The sequence below is a fragment of the Sminthopsis crassicaudata genome, chromosome 2 (assembly GCF_048593235.1).
Source record: "Sminthopsis crassicaudata isolate SCR6 chromosome 2, ASM4859323v1, whole genome shotgun sequence".
NCBI lineage: Eukaryota > Metazoa > Chordata > Mammalia > Dasyuromorphia > Dasyuridae > Sminthopsis > Sminthopsis crassicaudata.
In genome coordinates this window covers 195,267,521-195,284,870 of record NC_133618.1, presented here as the reverse complement: position 1 = coordinate 195,284,870, position 17,350 = coordinate 195,267,521, and positions in this window count along the sequence as shown.

Sequence of the window (17,350 nt, the reverse complement as noted above, 5' to 3'; positions counted from 1 at the left end):
GCTTTTTAGTACAATATTCTTAGCACCAATTCTGGTGATTTTTTTAATGTTGTCATTCTTATTATCAAAATCATAATTGACAGTTACACTGTGTAAAATTTTAAAATAGATTACATAGATAGACGGGTAGATATATAAATAGATTGATAGAGGGTCTCATTTGATTAACACTGTGAAGGGGGCACTATATTGGTATTTAATATATACTTAAATTGGAACTCAGAAAATTAAGTTATTCATTCATTACATATCAAAATAAACATAGAACATGGAATATGGACTCCCTCTTGACTTTAAAAACAATAGTTTTTCCATTTTACTGAATGTCTTTTCTTGGAAAGCTACATTCTCCAAAGGATCAGGAAACCTAAAGGAAAATGAAGAGATGCATGTTGATCATAAGTAATAATAATAATGTCTTCACAACAAGCTCATAAAGTAAGTGCTATTATTATCACATCTTAACAAAATGAAACTGAGTCACAGATTATTTAAATGACTTTCTCAGAGCTACAAAATTAGTAAGTGTCTGAGGCAGGATTCAAAATCAGCTCTTATTGATCCAAAATTCCACATTCCATTGACTGAATATTCTAACTGCAGTAATTTATCAACAATGACTTGTGCTTTAGAAGCTACATACAATTTATCTTTTAAGAAACATACTTCACCATTAAAATCTATGCTTATAGAAGAGAAACTCTGTGTTTCTTTTTATCCCCAGTATATAGCAAAGTGCCTGGTATTTAGAACTTAATAAATGTGTGTTGAGGAACAGTCAATGTCAGTAGTCTCCAAAGGGGGTGGGGGGTTTAAGTCCCAAAGGAGCCATAGCATAACCCCAAGAAGTGTGTGATTAACCAACTGGAGATTGCAAAAGTGACTTGCATCTTGTTCTTCCTATAATCCCCAATTGTGGCACTTGTTTCCATTAAAAAATCATGTTGTTTAGTGGAGCCAAGATAGTGAAGAAAAGATAGGAACTCACCTGAGCTGCCCTCTTACCCCCCAAAATCCTTTAAGTAATGCCCTAAAACAAATTCTAGAGTGGCAAAATCCCTAAAAGGATGGGGTGAATCAATTTCTATCGCAAAAATTTGGCAGAAAAGATCTGTCACAACTGTGCCAGAGTGAAGTGCAATCTAGTTAACAAGCCACTCCAGCAAGCCCCAGCAAACCAGAAGCAGGCCTTGGAAGTAAATGAATCAGCAGTTGCTTCAGTTGCTTTTGGAGCTCTTAGCATGCAAATGGTAAGAAAGTCGAACAACTGGTTGAAAAGAAATTACAGGGTTCTTTTTAATGGAACTGGGGATAGACTCTTTTGTTTTGACTATACTCAGAGCCAGGTCATAGTCCTGAGTGGCAGTCTCAGGACAATGAGGAATACTAGCATATTAGTGGAACAGGGATCTTCATCATCTTCCAGGTCATAAAAGAATATTTAGGGACAATGACAACCAGACCAGTGCAAAGGTAGGAGAGTTGTAAATGCACCTCTCCTTAGATTCTTCCTTCTTAATAAAACTGAAAACTTACAAGTTCTTAGAAGTATTTCTGAAAATAGTAGCACAGAACTCCTGAAGCTTGGAACAGTGTGCCCTCTATTCTGGGAGCAGAGTCCCACTTTAGGAATTAGTTAGAAGTCAAGACTGGAAAATAAGCAAACTGAAAAACAATTCTGACCATAGAATGTTACTATGGTGACAAAGAAGATCAAAACATATACTCAGAAGGTAGAAAAATGAAAATTCCTATAACCAAAGCCTTCAAATGTGTGGAGTAAATGTGAATTGGTGTCATACCATGGAAGAGTTCATAAAGGATTTTAAAAATCAAAGAGAGTTAGAAGAAAAATTGGGAAGAAAAATGAGAAAAAAAGAAAATCATGTAAAAAAAAAAATCAATAGCTTGACCAAGATGGTACAAGAAATACTGAAGAAAATAACCCTTAAAAAATAAAATTGACTTAATAGAAAGAGGCACAAAAATAACTGAAAAAAATAACTAAAAAAAAAAAAAAAAAGTATTAGCCAAATGGGAAAGGATGTGCAAAATTTCACTGAAGAAAACAATTCCTTAAACATTAGAATTGAGAGAAAGTGTAGCCAAGATGGTGGAGAGCAGACATATATCTATCTAATATCCTCAGAGCTTCCCTCAAGTTAACAGAAGATTAAGCCTTTGAACTGGTTTTGGAATATTTGGAGTACAAAAAATTTCCAGAAGATACTTTGGAAGAACTTCAGAAAAAGTCTATTTCAATCAGGGAGGGAAAGAAGCTGCCTACACCAGGCTCTAGGGCAGGGAACCTGGGGCAAGAAGATGGCGTGGGGAACCAGGGTGTTTCAAAGTCCACACACTGGGGAATCTACTGTGAGGCTCTTAGGCTACTCAGTCTTGGTTACAAGCCACTAGGTCAGCAGATTTGCTCTGAGATACTCAAAACAAATAAAAAGGCAAATTTTAAGCCACTGCACCCCAGAAACTCAGAAAAACAAGACCTAGCCACACCTCTCAGCACCAGAAGTCAATCAGAAGAACTGCCCTAGGGCAAACTAAAGAAGCTATTGCTTTGTCTTAAGAACAGACCTCAACCTTTAAAAAAGATGAGCAAAAAAGCAAAAAGAACTTTGACCCATAGACTGCTTTCATAGAGAAAGGGAAGAACAGACCTCAAACTCTGAGGATCTTAAAGCAAATCAACTCCAGATGAAGCCCTAAATGGTGATGTGAATTGTTCCCCATCTTACAGGTCTCTCTTGGAAGAATTCAAAAATGATCTTAAAAGAATTAGAATAAAACTGGGGAAAGGAAATGAAATTTTTGCAAGAAGGAATGGAAAAAGAGAACCAGAAATTATCAGAAGAAAACTCCTTAAAAATAAATAATGAAATGGAAAAAGCATATAACTCCTTATAAAATAGATATTAAAAAGAAATCAATTCATTGAAAAACAAAATTTGTGAAATGGGAAAAAATGCAATGAACAAAGCACCTTAACTGGCTAAATGCAAAAGGAGATAAAAAACCTAACCAAAGAAAATGATTCACTAAAAATTAGAATTCAACAAATGAAAGAGAATGAGTCAATGAAGAATCAGTTAAATAAAACCAAAAAAATGGAAAAATAAAAGAAAATGTAAAATACCTCACTGGAAAAATAACTAACCTTGAAAATAGATCTAGGAGAGACAGTCTAAGAATTATTGGACTTCCTGAAAACCATGATGAAAAAAAGCCTAGACATAATCTTTCAGGAAATCATCAACGAAAACTCTTCTCACGTCCTAGAACCAGAGGGTAAAATAAGTCATTGAAAGAATTCAGTGATCACTTCCTGAAAGAGACCCCAAAATGAAAACTCTAAGGAACATCATAGCTAAATTTCAGAATGATCAAATCAAGGAAAAAATATTGCAAGTAGCCAGAAGGAAACAATTCAAGTATTGAGGAGTCTAAATCAGGTTTACTTAGCATTCACTTTAAAAGACTGAAGGACATGGAATTTGATATTCCTAAAGGCAAAGGAACTTAGATTGCAGCCAAGAATCAATTATCCAGCAAAACTGAGCATCATCTTTTAGAGGAAAAGATGGACATTCACAGAAACAGGTGAATTTCATATATTTCTAATGAAAAGACAAAAGCTAAATAGAAAAATTGATCTTCAAATACAGAATTCAAAAATAAAAAAGAACACAAAGATCAAAGGAAAGAAAAAATAATAATTTTATTTTAAAATTAAAAAGCTTATATTGCTGGGGCATCTAAATGGTACATCTAAATGAAGTCAGGAGGACCTGAGTTCAAATCTGATCTCAGACACTTAACACTTCTGAGCTGTGTGACTCTAGGAAAGTCATTTAATGCCAATTGCCTCAGGGAAAAAAAAAAAAAAAAAAGATTATGTCCCAATATGGGAAGATGATATGTTTAACTCTTGAGATCTATGTCTCTGTTATAGAATACTTAGAAGGAACAGAAATAATTTGATTTTATTGTGATGATTTAAAAAAAGAAACTAGAGGAAGAAAGATGATTCTACTGGAAGAAGAAAATGGAGTTAAAATGGGGTAAATTATATCTCATGAGTAGGCAAAAAAGACTTATTACAATTTAGGGAAGGAGGGGGAGGGAGGGGGATGAGCATTGTGCAAATCTTAATCTCATCAAATTTGGCTCAAAGAAAAAAATATCAAACACATTTACCTTCACAGAGAAGCTTGTTTCACCCTTTAGGGACATAGGAGGGCAATGGAGGAGTCTAATACAACAGAAGAAAAAAGAGGAAAAGTATAAAGTTCTCTGTTTCGGTTTCCTTAGGGTCTCTGGAAGTAGCCTTCCTTTCAGTTCAGTAATCACCACAAGTGCAGCCAGGGATTAAAGTCCAAATCCTTTATTGCCTCTTTCCAAGTGTTGTCTCCTTTCCTGGGGCCCAGTTAGCTTTCTTATAGTCCAGGTCCTTTATTGTCTCCTACCTGGGTCTGGCCAGCTTTCTGAAAAGCCTTTCAGTCAGTCTGGCCTTGGTCTTATGGGGAAAGTACAGGAGTCCAGGCCAGCCACCAGGAAGATCAAAAATCAAATTGAATTTCTCCCCTTGGTTCTGAGAGCTTAACCTCCTGCCACCAGCCCTTGCTTCTCTCTGAATGTCTCTGAATCTCCCTGGCTGAGGCTTCTAGCTTATATGCTTCACACTGAATACAAACCAATCACTATATCACTAGGAAACCATTATTTGTTGTAGGATTAAATCAATGCTAAACTAGATTTAATAATTGTCTCCTCAATTCAAATTAGTATCTTGTTTCAAGTTCTGGCCCATAACATCTCCTTGTAAGATTAAATCAATCATAATTTAGCGTGGTGAACCATGCTAAATTAGATAACTATTGTCTCTATCAATTCCACTGATTTAGTATCTTGTAAGAATGCTTTGCTTCAAGTTTCAGAGTTTTGGCCCATAACAGAAAAGTGTAAGAAGAGGGGGCTGCAAATGGGGAGAACTGATTGAGGGAGGAGATGATCAGTGACAAAATACTGGAAAGCAGGGGAAGGGGGTAAGAAAAGAGAAAAATATAGGGAGTAAACAAGATGCTAGAAAATAGTAATTTTATCTATGAATTTGAACAGAAGGAACTCTCCCATAAAATGGAAGCAGATAGTAGACTAGATTAAAAGCCAGAATCCTACAATTTGTTGTTGATAAGAAACTCATTTAAAGCAGAGTGATACATTTAGAGTAAAGTTAAAAGGCTGGAGCAGAATCTATTATGCTTCAGATGAGAAAGAAAAAATCAGGCTTAGTAATCCTGACCTCATATCAAACAAAAGCAAAAATGGATCTAATTAAAAGAGATAAGGAAGGAAACTACATCCTACCTAAATGTACCATAGATAATGAAGTAATACCAATACCTAACATATATACACAAAATGGTAAAGCAGAAGTGAAGAGAGCTACAAGAATTAGTCAGCAAAACTATACTACTGGAGGATCTCAAACTTGCTCTCTCAGAACTATATAAATCAAACCACAAAATAAATAAGAAATAAGTTAAGGAGGTAAACAGAATCCTAGAAAAGTTAGGGATGATAGAAATTTAGAGAAAATTGAATGGAGACAGAAAGAAATATACTTTTTTTTTTCTCAGCAGTATATGAAACCTATACAAAAAATGACTATGTATTAGGGCATAAAAATGTCAAAATCAAATCCAGAAAGGCAAAAAAGTAAAGGCATTTTTCCAAATTATGATGCAATAAAAGTCCAGGGGTAAACAGACCAAAAATTAATTGGAAACTAAATAATCTCATCCTAAAGAATGAATAGGCAAAACAACAAATCATAGACACAATCAAAATTTCATCCAAAAGAATGACAATGAGACAACATACTAAAATTTGTGGTATGCAGCCAAAGTGGTTATTAGGGGAAATTTTATACCTTTAGAAGCTTACTTGCATACAATGGAGATAGAGAAGATCAATGAATTGAGCTTGCAACTAAAACAATTTTTAAAAAGAACAAATTAACCCCCCCAATTAAACACCAAATTTGAAATTATGAAAATAACAGAGATTAATAAAATTGCAAGTAAGAAAATTAACAAATAAAACTAAGAGATGGTTTTATGAAAAAAAAAAGCCAAAAAATCAATAAACCTTTAGTTAATTTGATTAGAAAAAGGAATTTTTAAAAATCAAATTGTTAATCTCAAAAATGAAAAGGGAGAAATTTCCACCAATGAAAAGGAAATTAGAGCAATTATTAGGAGTTATTTTGCCCAACTATGTTTCAATAAATTTGATAGTTTAAGTGAAATGGAGCAATACCTGCAAAAATATAGATTGCCCAAGTTAACAGAAGAGGAAATAAATTACTGAAATAGTCCCATTTTGGAAAAAGAAAGAGAACAAGCTATTAATCAACTCTCTAAGAAAAAATCTCCAGGGACAGATGAATTTACATGTGAATTCTACCAAACATTTAAAGAACAATTAATTTCAATATTATGAAAACTATTTGAAAAAAAAATAGAGAAAAAAAGGAGTCTTACCAAATTCCTTATATAACGAAGATATGGTATTGATACTTAAACCAGGTAGGGTAAAAACAATGAATGAAAATTATAGCCCAATTTCCCTAATGAATTTTGATGCAAAAATCTTTTAAAAATATATTAGCAAAGAGATTACAGAAAGTCATCCCAGGATAATATACCATGGCCAAGTAGGATTAATACTAGGAATGCAGGGCTGGTTCAATATTAGGAAAACTATTATTATCATTGGCTATATTAATAATCAAACTAGCATAAACCATATAATTATCTCAATAGATGCAGAAAAAAACATTTGATAAAATCCAACACCCATTCCTACTAAAAACACTAGAAAGTATAGGAATAAATTGAATTTTCCTTAAAATTATCTATAGCATTGATTTAAAAACATCAGCAAGCAATATATGTAAGGGGAATAAACTAGAACCATTCCCAATAAGATCAGAGGTGAAATAAAATTGCCCACTATCACCATTGCTATTCAATATTGTATTAGAAATGTTTGCTTTGGCAATTAGAGAAGAAAAAGGGTTTGAAGGAATTAGAGTAAGTCATGAGGAAACCAAATTATCATTCTTTGCAGAAGGTATGTTGGTATACTTAGAGAATCTTAGAGAATCAACTAAAATTTTACTAGATAAAAGTCATAATGTTAAGGAAGTTTCAGGATACAAAATAAATCCATATAAGTCATAAGCAACAAATATATACATATATATATATATAAAATATATTAATAATATATATTACAGCAACAAAATCCCACAGCAAGAGACACAATAAGAAATTCCATTTAAAATAACTGTAGATAATATAAAATATTTTGAAGTCTACCTGCCAAGGAAAAGTAAGGAACTTTATATGAACACACCTACAAAACATTTTACACACAAAGTCAGATCTAATCAATTGGAAAAATATCAAATGCTCATGGGTACGCCTAGTGAATATAATAAAAATTACAATACTATCTAAATTAATCTACTTATTCAATGCCATACCAATCAAACTCCCAAGAAATTATTCTACAGATCTAGAAAAAATAGCAACAAAGTTCATCTAAAAGAACAAAAGATAAAAAAAATCAAGGGAATTAATGGAAAAAAATTCATCTGATAGTGGCCTAGTCAGACCTAAAACAATGATATAAAGCAGCAGTTATAAAATACATACATATATATATATATATATATATATATATATATATATATATTACTGGCTAAGAGAGTGGTAGATCAGTGGAATAGGTTAGTTTAACAGGACAAAAGAGTTAACTTACTATAATAATTTAGTGTTTGACAAACCCAAAGACACCCCAGCTTTTTGGATAAGAACTGCAGGGAAAATTGGAAACTAGTATGGTAGAAACTTGGCATTGACCCACACCTAACATCCCCTACCAATAAAAGGTTGAAATGAGTTCATGATTCAGACATAAAGAGTGATGTTATAAATTAGAAGAACATAGGATAATTTACCTCTCAGATCTGTGGAAAAGGAAGGAATTTGTAACCAAAGAAGAACTGGAGATCAATATTGATCACAAAATATATAATTTTGATTATATTAGATTAAAAAGTTTTTGTACAAACAAAAGTAAAGCAGACAAGATAAGAAGGGAAGCAATAAATTGGGGAAACATTTTTATATTCAAAGGTTCTGATTAAGGCCTCATTTCTAAAATATATTGTCCCGTCCAGCAGGACTCAGTTATTCGGGGGGTCGAGGGGAACCCAGCCTGAAAGAGAAACGGGCGAGAAAGAAAGAGTGAGACCAAGCAGATTCTTGTCAAGGTCTCAGTTTATTGCTCTTGGAGTGCAGCTTATATAGCAAAAAGCATAAGGAAGAGAAGTAGGGTTGGGCCTGGGAAGGGAATGTGGGTGATGGCTGGTTCAATGAACAGGAACATTTTGTGGTTAGGATATACAATGTTGGAACAATCTGTGGTCTCGGAACTATTTGTCTAAGGGTGATGCCCACCTGTGGTCGGTCGATTCTCGGAACTATTTGTCTGAGGGTAAGGCCCACTTAGCGGGGAGAGACACCTGGGCCAAAGCGTTGGCTCCCAACAATATATAAAGAATTGACTCAGATTTCTAAGAATTCAAGCCATTCTCCAATTGATAAATGGTCAAAGGATATGTATGAACAGACAACTTTCAGATGAAGAAATTGAAACTATTTCTAGTCATATGAAAAGGTGCCCTAAATCACTATTCATCAGAGAAATGAAAATTAAGACAACTCTGAGATACCATTACATACCTCTCAGATTGACTAAGATGACAGGAAAAGATAAACACAAATGTTGGAGGGGACATGGGAAAACAGGGACACTAATACATTGTTGATGGAGTTGTGAAGTGATCCAATTATTCTGGAGAGCAATTTGGAACTATGCCCAAAGGGCTATCAAAGTGTGCATACCCTTCTACCCAGCAGTGTTTCTACTGGCCTTCTATCCCAAAAAGATCTTAAAGGAGGGAAAGGGACCCACATGGCAAAAATGTTTGTGTTTGCCCTTTTGTAGTAGCAAGAAACTAGAAACTGAATGTATATCCATCAGCTGGAGAATGACTGAATAAGTTATGGTATGAATGTTATGGAATAACAGAAGAAATGATCAGCAGGTAGATATCAGAGAGGCCTGGAGAAACTTATATGAATTGGTGCTAAGTGAAATGACAGAACCAGGAGATCATTGTATATGGCAACAAGATTGTACAATGATCAATTATGATGAAACTGACTCTTTTCAACAATGAGATGATCCAGCCACTTACTATGATTTTGCGATGAAGAGAGCTATCTATACCCACAGAGAGGATGGTGGGAATCAAGTATGGGTCGCAACATATCATTTTTACTCTTTTTGTTGTTGTTGGTTTGCATTTTATTTTCTTTTTTCATATTTTTCCTTTTTGACTTGATTTTTCTTGTGCAACAAGATAATTATATAAATATGTATGCATATATATTGAATTTAATATATATTTTACCATGTTTATCATATATTGGGTTATTTGCCATCTAGGGGAGTGAGTGGGGAGAAAGGGAGGAAATTGGAATGCAAGGTTTTGCAAGGGTTAATGTTGAAAAATTATCCATGCATATGTTTTTAAAATTAAAAAAAAGCTTTAATTAAAAATAAAATTAAAAAATTAAAATTGAACAAGTGGAAGTTAAGGCTTCTCTAAGGCATCAAAAACCTATAAAACAAGACCAAAAAACAAAACAAAACAAAACAAAAGACAATGAAGTATCTTAAAAGAAAAACAACTCATCTGGAAAACAGATACAAGAGAAATAAAATTTCAAATATAATGGACTTCTTGAAAGCTATGATTAAAAAAAAACAAAAAAACAAAAACAAAAACAAACCTAGACATCACCTTTCAAGAAATTATCTGGGATTTTGGTTTTGGAGCCAAGACAGCTGACTAAAGTCAGTAAGGTGCTTGATCTCTCCCAGTTTCCCTGGGAAACCACACGAAGCCAAACCTCTGAACAGTCTGATAAAATGAAACCACTCTTCAGCTCAATATAGAATGAAAAAACTTCAAGAAAGTCAGTCTCACAGGTGAAAAGTATATTCAGCCCAGATTAGATAGATTCTGGGAAAGCTGGTGAGAGGATATTAATTACAGCAAAACAACAACTAAGACCCAGGCTTTTTCCTGAAAATAACAGGCAAAGCTACATACTGCAAACACAAGGACCTCCTGTGCAGAAATCCAAGTCTCAGAGCTGCACAGGAAGCCTGGGAAAGCACCTTCTGTACTCCAGGATCAAATCTCAAGATAAAAGTAAAAAAAAGGAGGAAATACCGAAAGAAAAGGAAAGAAATCAAGGTAGAAAGAACCTTGACCTTAGAAAGCTAATATGGTATAGGGCAGACCAAAGCGCCAATTCACACTAGAAAGAAATGTTCTCAGAGAAAATCACAAATAGTAATATGAACTGGTCTCAAGCCTAAAGCAGCTTCTTGGAAGTGTTTTATAAAAGACTTTAAAAAGCAAATAAGAGAGGTAGAAGAAAAAATGACAAAGGAAATGAGAGATATTCATGAGTGAGTCAACAAATTGGAAAAGGAAATTAAAAAAAAATTTCTGAAAAAAAATTATTAAACAGTATTAACCAAATGGAAAGAGATACACAAAAGCTAACTAAAACTAAAACAAAAACAAAAAAACACACATTAAAAACTAGAACAGGACAAAAGGAAGCTAATAACTTTGAGAGACTGCAAGAATCAAACAAACAAAAAAGAATGACTAAATGGAAGAAAATGTAAAATAATTCATTGGCAAATCAGCAGACCTGGAAAATAGGTTCAGAAGAGACCAGTTTAAAATTATTTGGCCTACCTGAAGGCCATTAACAAAAAAAAAAAAAAAAAAAAAAAAAAACCAACACAAAACAAAACAGTATCCTACTGTTGTTTATAGAAACACATTGACAAAGAGAGATACATAAAGAGTAAAGGTAAAAAACTAGAGAGCACTAAACAAGAGATTAAAGAAAATTTTCTAGATATTATATTCTGGAAACAGTGAGGGAAATACTTATGGAAAAAATCCATTTCTGAACAAGATCCCACAAAGAAAACCTCAAGGAACATTGTTGTGAAACTACAAAACTACAATCTCAAGGAAAAAATACTGCAACTGCCAGGAAAAAAAAAAATAATAATAATAATTCAAATGTTAAGGAGCATTACCCTGGATCTGGCAACTCCTACAATAAAGGATCAAAGAACCTGGAATACCATATTCCAAAAGGCAAAGAACTTATTTTTAAAACCAAGAATTAACTACTCAGCAAAATTCAGCATTACCTTTCAGGACAGGTGATTGGAGCTTCAGTGAAACAAGAGACTTTCAAACATTTGTATTGAAAAATAAGAATTAAACAGAAATTTTAATCTATAAAAACATGACTCAAGAAAAGCATAGACAGGTAAATGGGAAAATATATATTATTTCAAAGTTAAACTACATCCATAAATGGGAAAACAATATCTGTAATTCTTGAGAACTGCTGTCATTGGAGGCAAATAGAGGGAGGCATCACATGGACTGAGGGGCATCACATGACTCCCTAATGTGATGACATCAAAGAAAAAGACATTAAGGGGTAGAAAAAGGTCTGTACTGGAAAAAGAGGAAAAGGAGAGGTGTAACGGGAAAATTAGTTCAGATGAAGAAGTGCAAAATACCTATTACAATCTAGGAAAAGAAGGGAGGGGGATAAGTATTGCCTGAAGCTTGATCTCATAAGTTTGTCTTTAAGGGGAATATTTTAATTATTCCCTAATATATAGAAATTTATCTAACCATATAAAGAAGTAGGAGGGAAAGAGAAAAAGAAAAGGAGGGACAGGATAGAAAGAAGGGCAGAAAAAACTAGGGGAAAAGGCAAGAGAAGGAGGCAAGGGTTTATAGAAGAAAAGTTAGTGGGTGGATTGATTAAAAAACAATTCTAATATGAGAGGGGAATGGTGATAAAAGATAGGATATTGGTTGGATGGGGTAAAAAACACTATTAAGAGAAGAGGAAGGAGTAATAGGAGTAAGGTAAGTGGGTGGGGTGGATTAAAAAAAGCACAAGACTAAGGACAGAGTGGAAAGAGATAACAAAGGTATGTTGGGAATGGGAATATTATGGAGGTAAATGGGAGCTGGTACTCATAACTGTGAATGTGAATGGGGGAAACTCTCCCTTAAAACAGAATTAAATGGAAAAGTCGATTAAAAACAAAATCCTACAAAATGTTGTTTACAAGAAATACATTTCACAAAGAGAGATACATACAGAGTAAAGGTAAAAGGCTGGAACAGAATTTATTATGCTTCAGCTGAAGTAAAAAAAAAAAAAGCAGGGGTAAGAATTCTGATCTCAAATAAAGCAAAAGTAAAACCAGAACTTATTAAGGAAAGAAAGTTAATCTTGATAAAATGTACCATAAATAACAAGTAGTAACAATATTAAATGTATATGCATGAAGTGGGAGAGCAGGCAAATTCCTAGAGAAGATTTTAAGCCAGTTAAAGGAACAAATAGTCAGGAAAACTATTTTAGTGGGGCATCTGAACCTTCCCTTTCAGAATCAGACAAATTGAACCACAAAATAAACAAGAAAAAAACTAGGAAGCTTAATAGGATCCTAGAAAACCTGGATACTATAAACCTTTGTTGAAAATTGAATAGGACCAGAAAGAAATACACCTTTTTTTCTCAGAAGTATATGACACCTACACAAAAACTGACCACATATTAGGACATTAAAAACCTCACAATTCAAATGCAGAAAGGCAGAAACAGTAAATGCTTCCTTTTCAGACCACAATTCAATAAAAATTATATTCAGTTGAAAATTAAGTAATCTAATTCTAAAGAATGAGTGGGTCAAACAACAAAGTACAGAAACAATCCATAATTTCAAGAGAATGACAATAACGAGAAACATACCACAACTGTAGCCAACACAATTCTTAGGGGAAATTTTATATCTGTAAATAATTATATGAATAAAATAGAGAAAAAAATCAATAAATTAAGCATGCAACTAAAAAAGCTAAAGAAAGAACAAAACCTCCAAATTAAATAGCAAATTATAGATTCTGAAACTCAAAGTGGAGATTAATAAATATAAATTTAAAAAATGAACTAATAAATAAAACTAAGTTTATTTTATGAAAAAAGGAGGTAAATCTTGCTAATTTGATCAGAAAAAGGAAAGAAAAAAACAAATCACCAGCATTAAAAATAAAAAGGGTGAACCTACCAGCAATGAAAAAGAAATTAAAGCAATGATTAGCAGCTATTTTGCCCAACTCTTTGGTAGCAAGTATGACAAACTAATTGAAATGGAAGAATATTTACAAAAATATAAATTGCCCAGATTAACAGAAGAGGAAATAAATCACTTAAATATTCCCATTTTAGGAAAATAAATTGAAAAGGCTATTAATGAACTCCCTAAGAAAAAATCTCCAGGGCCAGATGAATTCACAAATAAATTCTATGAAACATTTAAAAAACAATTCATTCCAGTACTATGTAAATGATTTGGAAAAATAAGTATTGCCAAATTCCTTTTATGACACAAATATTGCACTGATACCTATACCAGGAAGAGCCAAAACAGAGAAAAAACATTACAGACCCATCTCTCTAATGAATATTGATGCAAAAATTTAAATAAAATATTAGCAAAGAGATTATAGCAACTTATTACCAGGATAATATACTATGACGAAGTGGGAGTTCTAGTAGGAATTCAGGGTTGGTTCAGCACAGCATAAGGAAAACTATTAATATAATGGAACATATCAATAACAAAACCAACAGAAATCATATGATAATCTCAACAGATGCAGAAAAAGCTTTTTGACAAAAACCAGCATCCATTACTACTAAAAACACTAGAGAACATAGAGATAATGAGAAGTTTCCTTAAAATAATAAGTAGTGTCTATCTAAAACTTACAGCAAGCATTATTTGAGAGAATCTGGAAGCATTCCCAATGAGATCAGGGGTAAAACAAGGATGCCCATTACCACCACTATTATTCAACATAGAAATATTGGTTTTAGCAATAAACCATTCAAACTGCCAAAACATTATTTTATAGAACTAGAAAAAATAATTACAAAATTCATCTAGAAAAACAAAAGGTAAAGGGAATTAATTTTAATATATATATATATATATATATATATATATATATATATGTATATATATATAAAGAATAGTTGCTTAGAAGTGCCAAACTTAAAACTATATTATAAAGCAGCCAGTCTTAGCCATGGTACTGGCTAAGAAATAAAGTGGTGGATCAGTGGAATAGATTAAATACACATAACACAATAATCAAAGCCTATAACTATTTAGTATTTGGTAAATCCCCAAACTCCAGCTTCTGGAATAAGAATTCAGTATTTGACAAAAATTGTTAGGAAAGTTGGAAAATAATATGCCAGAAATTTGGCATACCCCATACCAAAATAAAGTCAAAATGGATACATTTAGGAGAACAAGGGATAATTTACAGATCAGATCTTTGGAGAAGGGAGGGATTTATAACCAAAGAAGAACTAGAGAACACTATGAAATGTAAAATGGACAATTTTGATTACATCAAATTAAAAAAAAAAATTTTTTTTGCACAACCAAACCATCAGAAACAAGACTAAAAGGGAGCTATAATACTGGGAAAATATCTTTATGGCCAGTATTTCTGGTAAATATATTAGTTCTAAATATATATAAAGAGCTTTGTCAAATTTATAAAAATGCAAGTCATTCCCCAATTGATAAATAGTCAGAGGCTATCAACAGGCAATTTTCAGATGATGCAATTAAAGCCATCTACAGTTATATGGAAAAAATGCTCTAAATCACTATTGATTAGAGAAATGCAAATTAAAATAACTATGAGGTACCACCACATACCTCTCAGTTTGGCTAAGATGACAAGAAAAGATAATGATAAATGCTGGAGGGGACATGGGAAAATTGGGATATTAATACATTATTGGCATCATTGTGAAATGATGATCCAACTATTCTGGAGAACAATTTGGAAATATGTTCAAAGGGCTATCAAACTGCATACCATTTGACCTAGCAGTGACGTTGCTACAGATGTATCTCAAGGAAATCATAAAGGAGGAAAAAGAACCCACATGTTCAAAAATGTCTTTAGTAGCTCTTTTTGTGATAGCCAAAGATTTTCATGAATTGGGGAATAGCTGAACAAGTTATAGTTTACAAAAGTAATGGACTATTATTGTATAAAAAAATGAACAAACTGATTTTGGAAAGGCCTGAAAAAATTTACATGACTGATGCTGAGTGAAACAAACAGAACTAGAAATACATTGTATACAATAATAGCAAGAATGTGTGATGATCATCTATGAAAAACTTGGTTCTTCTCAGTGCTTCAATGATTCAAAGCAATCCCAACCGACTTTGGACAGAAAATGCCATCTGCATCCACAAAAAATACTAAGGAGACTTGTAATGTTTGGTCTAGCTTTCTGGAGATCCTCCTGAAAGGCTTTGGTCTCAGCAGGATAGTCAACAAGAGGATGGATAAGAAGAGAGTCCAAAGTCTTTATTGTCTCCTTCACAGTCTGTGCCTGTCATAGTCTGACCCAGTTCCAGTTTGACCCAGTTTCCTCCAGCAGTCTGACAGTCTGCTAGTCTCAACCAGTCTCAGTCTGAGTCTGATTTTGTCCCTAGTTCTCTCAGCCTTTAAATACCCTATAACAATTACATCATTACAATATACTGAGTATAAGCCAATCTAGAGTGATTATATTATTATATCATACTAGATATATTTGAACTAGAGAACCATTATCTCATCAATTCCACTGAGTTAACACTTTTGTTTCAAGTATACTTCTTTCAAGTATATTTCTCCATCGTTCCAGACCTCTACAGAGAATGAATGTAAATAAGCACATGCTATGTCTATTTCATATTTCTGTTTTTTTTTTTTTAATCTCTCCCATGGTTTTCCCTTTTTTGCTCTGATTTTTCTCTCCCAATATTATTGAAAAAGCAATGTATATCAAAAATAAAATTTAAAAAAAAGTTAATTGTAAAAAAAAAAAAAAAAATCTAGGAAAACTGCCCTGATATTCTACAATGAGGGCCTAAAATAGAAATTGAAAGAATTCAACCATATTCTCCTGAATAAACTGTTTAACCAAATTACAGAGCTCTTGGATAAAGGAGAAAATATTGCAAGTATCTGGAAAGAAAAAGTTTAAATACTGTGGAATCATAAAATGATACATTAAAGGACTTGAGGACTTGGAATATGACATTTTGGAGGGCAAAGGAGCTAGGATTACAATCTTAAATCACTTAACTAGTTATACTGAGTCTTATCATTCAAGGGGAAAATGGATATTTAATGAAATAAAGGATTTTCAAGTATTCCTAATGAAAAGGTCAGAGTTGAATAGAAAATTTGACTTTCACATACAAGACTCAAGCGAAGTAAACAAGGTAAACAGGAAAGGGATATCATAAAGAACCTAAATTGCTTCCAATCTTACATGGGAAGATGATACCTGTAACTCATGAGAACTTTCTTATTATTTGGCAGTTAGAAGGAATTTGAATAGCTAAAGGGAATAGTTGTGAGTTGAATATGATTGGATAATTCCTTAAAAAATAAAATTAAGAAGAAAGAATAATGAACTGAACGAAAGGGAAAGGGAGAGATAGAATGGGGTAAATACATCTTATATAAGTCAGGCAAGAAAGAGCTATAATAGTGGAGGGGAAAATGAGGGAGGTGACAGAAGGTTTAAATCTTACTACCATAGGAATTGGCTCAAAGAAGGAATAACATGCATACTTAGTTGGGTATAGAAATCTAATATTACAGAAAAATAGAAAGGGAAGAGGATAAAAGAAGAGGGGCTGCTCATAGAAAGGGGGTGTGAATTGGGAGAGACACTAGTCAGAAGCAAAACTTTTAAGGAGGAACAGAGGGAAAGTAGAGAGGGAATAGAATAAACATGGAGGAGATAGGATAAAGAGAAATACAGTTACCAATCTATAACTGTGAAAATATTTTTGTAGCAAAGTTTTCTAAAAAAGGTCTCATTTCTCAAATATATAGAATGAGTCAAATTTATAAAAATAAGAGCCCAATTGATGAATGATTTAAAAATATGGACATTCTGTTATCTGATACAATAACCAATGCTATCTATAGCCAAATGAAAAAAAAATGATGTAAATTACTATTGATTGG